Consider the following 5,477-nt stretch of genomic DNA (forward strand, 5'->3'; position numbering starts at 1 on the left):
CACCTTGTGATCAGGTTTGGGTGCCTTGTGAGGGACTTCAAAACGAATCTCAGAGGTCCATTTCCAGAGCAGACTTTGGGACCATGTCCTTCACACGTTCCCTGTTATCCCGTTAGAAGCCCCCACCCGTTGACCTCTGTTTCCCTCGAGCCCTCTCTCCTCTAGCCCTCTGCACTCGGCCGTCAGCAGCAGCCCGTGATCCGGGGCCTGGTTACCTTCCTTCTCCATTTTAGAAGCAAAGCTCTCTTCTCTCGTCTCACATTTTACTGCATGGTCCGTCTCCTTTCTCACTTGTCTGTTCCACTTAACCAGTCATCCAACCACAAATAGTAACAAAAAGTAAAAAAATATCACAAAATAGTGGAATATAATGCATCGATACCACTTGGCCAGGTGCCCTGCTCCCCAGGTGCCAGCACTGGCTGCTTCCTGGGAAAGGGAAGTTTTGTCCTGATTCTGCAGCGTCCCCAGGATGGGCCAAGGCTCGGGGCCACTCGGGGAGTAAGGCGGCAATCACGAAGGCTAGTTGAGGATGCCGGGCAAATGGGAAACAAGCTTTCAGGGTTTAAGATGTAAAATCCATCCACTGATGATGCTCTTTTCCTTTCCACAATTTGCAAAGTCCTAAAGAGAGGAGCCTTTTTCCCTACAAAATAATTTCCCCAAAGGTGTGGGCCTCTGGGAGGCTTGGGGGTATGCAGGGGGGCAGGGGGCGGTTCTGGATGCGAAGGCCGTCAGTCACACCAATAAACTCATTATGGGATAGAACCGTGGGATGAGGAGGGCCACGGGCGTGAGCCGGGTCACTGCAGCTTTGCCGTGTAGACAGGTCTCCAAGACGGGATTTGTCGTCCTTAACTGCGGGTGATGGTGGCAGGTCATTTCTTTGCTGAATTTCAAGTCCTGCTGGGAATTCCCACAACACTCTAAGTAAATAAAGGAGAGTTTTTGCCTTGATATTTTTTTCTTGAATCCTTTAAATCTTATGAGAAGAAAACACATCATGGAGTTGCAAGGTTGGTGGTGTCATTTGCACGGCTCTCCTGAAAGCCGTGTCAGTTTTCCCTAGCAAATCAGTCCTCGTATAGACTTCACGGGCTCTATAAAATACCCCAGGGGTGGAAATGTGCCCCTGGACGCCTTTTGGTTCACCTACAACAGGGCATAATTAGCATAGCTACTTTTGCTCTTATTCAGTCCTTATCATTGACATACAGGATTTGCAAATGCAAATACATTTAGCCAAATATAAAGGAGAGCCCCCTCGCCTGGCAGCTGACACACTAGACTCCATTTTATGGGAGGAGAACATCAGGTTCGAGTGTAGCGGGCACACCCGTCGCTGGTGCACAGGAGAGAACCCCCTGGGGATCGTCCTCGGCAGGTCCAGCGGAGGTGACCTTGGCCAGGTGAGAACCCCCTGGGGATCGTCCTCGGCAGGTCCAGCGGAGGTGACCTTGGCCAGGTGAGAACCCCCTGGGGATCGTCCTCGGCAGGTACAGCGGAGGTGACCTTGGCCAGGTGAGAACCCCCTGGGGATCGTCCTCGGCAGGTGCAGCGGAGGTGACCTTGGCCAGGTGAGAACCCCCTGGGGATCGTCCTCGGCAGGTCCAGCGGAGGTGACCTTGGCCAGGTGAGAACTCCCTGGGGATCGGCAGGGCTCGGCCCAGAAACAGCAGCGGGACCACGAGAGGGACCTGCAGGTGCTCCGCGCACATGCGATGGTGCCACTTCCTCCCTGCTCCCCTCAAGGCGTCGGAAGCAGACCCCCCCCCAGGTCCCCCGAGCTCCCCCGAGCTCCCCTTACCGCACTGTTGGTTATCGAACAACATTGTCTCCCCAGGTGCCGCGGACCTTCCCAGCCAGGGGCTCGACTGCTGATCTCAGAGCAAGCACCAGGCTACTTGGAAGTCTGGTGTTGTCATTTGTAAAATGTGAGTTACAGTAACACTTCAAAGTTTCTTTATTTTGTTTAATTTTTAAGGTGACACCTGCATATGGTAAAGAGGAAAAATTCAAATAGCGCGTAAGGGATATACAAGGGGGAAAGCCTCCCTCCCTCCCTGATCCTAGTTCCACTCTCCCCGCCCCCACCCAGCAGCGGGTACCAGCCCCCCACGTGGATGGATGTGCGAATACACGGCCATGCACACACATGCATTCATTCCCTTTACTGCAGACGTTTACAGAACATTATAACATTTTAATTCATGGTTAAATAGTCCTAATGCTAAAGACTCCTTTTCTTCTTTTTTATTCTTTTCAGCCCTCATAGGCTAACAAGTACTGACTTATTTCTTTATACATATCCATCAGCCCTGTTTTAGGTGAGATAGGGTTTCCTTCACCAGATAAATAAGTTTCAGAACCATGTCCCTCAAATATCTAAATAGTGCCATGCTCTCGGCATGCTGGGCAGTTGATGAAGACTCTACCATGAGTGAAAATACCAGGATGTGGTATTTTAATGATGACATTCTGATGTAGCTCTTTTGATGTTAGCTAGGCTGGCTACCAATTTTTTACATGCCAATAATAGTTTTGCTCAATTTTTAACACATGCCATTTTAACATTTTTTTCCTATAGACATTGTACTGACCATTTTTCTCGTAACAATGGTTTTTTTGGTCGCAATAAGTTTTTATTTCCCTTAAGAAAATTATGGAATAGTTCATCTTCTTTATTTAGGATACCACCAACTTCATATTTACAATGCTTACCTATGCATTAGTCCAGTTATGGATTCTATCACATTCGCCAATTTATTTCCCAGCCCCTCCACTCAACACTATCTAGATTACTATGGCATTATTATTTTTTACATGTTGATATGTGGTAAGACAAATCTTTCTTCTTTTTCAAAACTTTCTTAACTACTCTTACCTGCTTACTCTTCCTTATGGGGTTTAGAATCCACTTGTTAAATTTCATGAAAAATCTGTTGGGATCTAGATTTGGATTGCATTGTATTTATAGATCATTTTAGAGAGCAGAGCCATCTCTTCAGTATTTAATCCTTGCAAAGAGGTACACTGTAGGCAGAATTCTAAGATTGACCCAAGATTACCACCTTCTGGTATACACACCTGGTATAATCCCCAACCCATGAGTATAGGTAAAACTTATGAATATTACAGTTTATCACTCCCAATATTGTGACAATATATAGACAAAAGGATTTGTAAGATATATTATTAAAGTTCCTAATCAGTCAACACTGACTGAGTTCATCGAAAAGGAGGTTCCTGCAGGTGGGCCTGACCTAATCAGGTGAGCCCGTCGAGGCCACAAGACGCCGTCACAGACACTCTCTTGCCAGCCTTGAATAAGGAAGCTGTCCTGTTCTGGAGGAGGGGTACGGGTGGGGGGGGGGACCCGAGGGCAGCCACCAGGAGCTAAGAGCAATTTCCAAGCTCAGAGCCAGCAGGAAGACAAGGATGTCAGAAGACAAGGACAACCCGAATGGGCTTGGAAGAAGACCCAGAACTCCAGATGGGAATGCAGCTGGACGACACTTGATTTCAGCCCGGGAAACCACCCGGGGCCCAGAATTCGGAACTTCCAAGCTCTGAGATAACAAATGGGGGTTGTTTGAAGTGGTTAAGTTGGTAGTAACTTATTACACTGCAAGAGAAATAACACACATGCCTCTATAATTATTTTTTTGCTTCTGTCACGTCCTTTGGTAAAGTTTTATGGTATCCTGCTAAAATATTGTCACATTTCTTTTTAGATCTATTCCTAAATTTTAAAATCATTTTTACTAGTGTGAACTCTTTCTATTAGGCATCTAGATAGTGTTGCCACGTGAGGAAACTAGTGATGTTTTAAGTTTTTCTCATATCCAACCACTGTAATGAACATAGTTTTATGAGGTTGCTAATTAACTTTATTCAGATTTCCAGGTAGATTTCATGTCATAGTCTATGTCAATATTTTCTTTCCTGCTGATAATTATAAATATTCATTATTTAACTCATCTTATTGCATTAGCTAGAACTTCCACACAACATCAGCTATTATCCATGACAACAGACTTCCTTATCTTGTTTTTGAATTTAATGAGAATATACCTAACATTTCACCATTCATTGTGATATCAGCTGTAGGTTTCTGAAAGACATCCTTTATCAAGTTCAGGAAATTTCTTTCTATACTGATGTGCTAAGAGGTTTGATTTAAAAAAAAAAAAATCATGAATAGATATTAGATTTAATCAAATCCCTTTTCAGCAGCTATTGAAATGATCTTTTTTTCTCTCTCTGGTTCTCTTTGGATAATATAATAATTACAACAAAATATTTCTCATGTTAATGTTTCTTGCATTCCTTAACTAAACACTCTTTTGTCTTTCAGTACTGTGAATAGTTTATTTAGAACTTTCACCTGCACCTTCACAGATTAGAATGGCGACGGCTCTCTTTTCTGATGCTGAGCTAGCTAAAATTTATGGATAATAGGTTAGAAATCTCTCTCAGATGTACAGTTACACTAATTGATTTCTTATTATACACATCTAGAAATACTGAATACAGATTCGCAGTTTAACAACTAAATCCAGGGTTGCAAACTCAAATCTGTCCAGGAACCAGGCAGATATGATACATGTGTAACAGGGGGTGGACACTGATAAATAGAGTAGCCCTGGAGCCATCTAAAGGAAGTGGCCCTAGGCCCAGCCTATTACTGAAGGCAGAAAATGAGCCCAGTGTTGCCAGGTTTACCAGATGTATAATTTGAACTTCGTTTTAAAGACTTGGCTCAAATAAAAGAAAAAGAAAACAAAAAATCACTCTCTATAACCTTCAAATTACATAAGTCCTCGAATCAACACACTTGTTACACATAAGAAAAATTTCTGTCATTTTTTTAGCCAATCAGAATAAAAGAAAATTCTATTTTTCCTGTGAATTTCTCATCAATATATCAGCAGAGAATTTTTATGGGGCCTGAGAAAAGGGAGGCTCCTTAAAAAATTAAAGCATAATTTAAAATGTATGAATGCAGGGGTCATCCTGAAAGACAATAAGATCATTGAAAAGTACTTGCTAATCAGACTTTTATGTATAGTGATAAAAATGAAAATCTCAAATTGCCTCTAGATCCCATAACTAGCCAGATAAACCCAGCCACAACAGTGAATCATTATTATTGTTTTTTTTTATTTTTTTTTGTTTTTTTTTGCCTCAGATGAAAACTATAATTTTCTCTGGGTTAAAAGCACAAAGTCAGAAAGCAGAAAACTTTCAACACTTTTGGAAAATACAAGCAAATGGGCTAACTAATTCTCGGTTGATCTCAACACCATCATCCATAGGAAAAAGTCGGCTACACATAGTCTCCGGAGACTCACCTTCTGTTCTTTCTGGTTATAACTGACATGCAGCCCTGGCTTCCCTTAGGTAGATCTGCTTGGGGGGAGGCCATCAAAGAGGTTTGGGAACAAGGGCAGGGGGAGAAAAGGTAAGGGGGAAAA

Source organism: Choloepus didactylus, chromosome 12 (assembly GCF_015220235.1).
Source record: "Choloepus didactylus isolate mChoDid1 chromosome 12, mChoDid1.pri, whole genome shotgun sequence".
NCBI classification, from domain to species: Eukaryota; Metazoa; Chordata; class Mammalia; order Pilosa; family Megalonychidae; genus Choloepus; species Choloepus didactylus.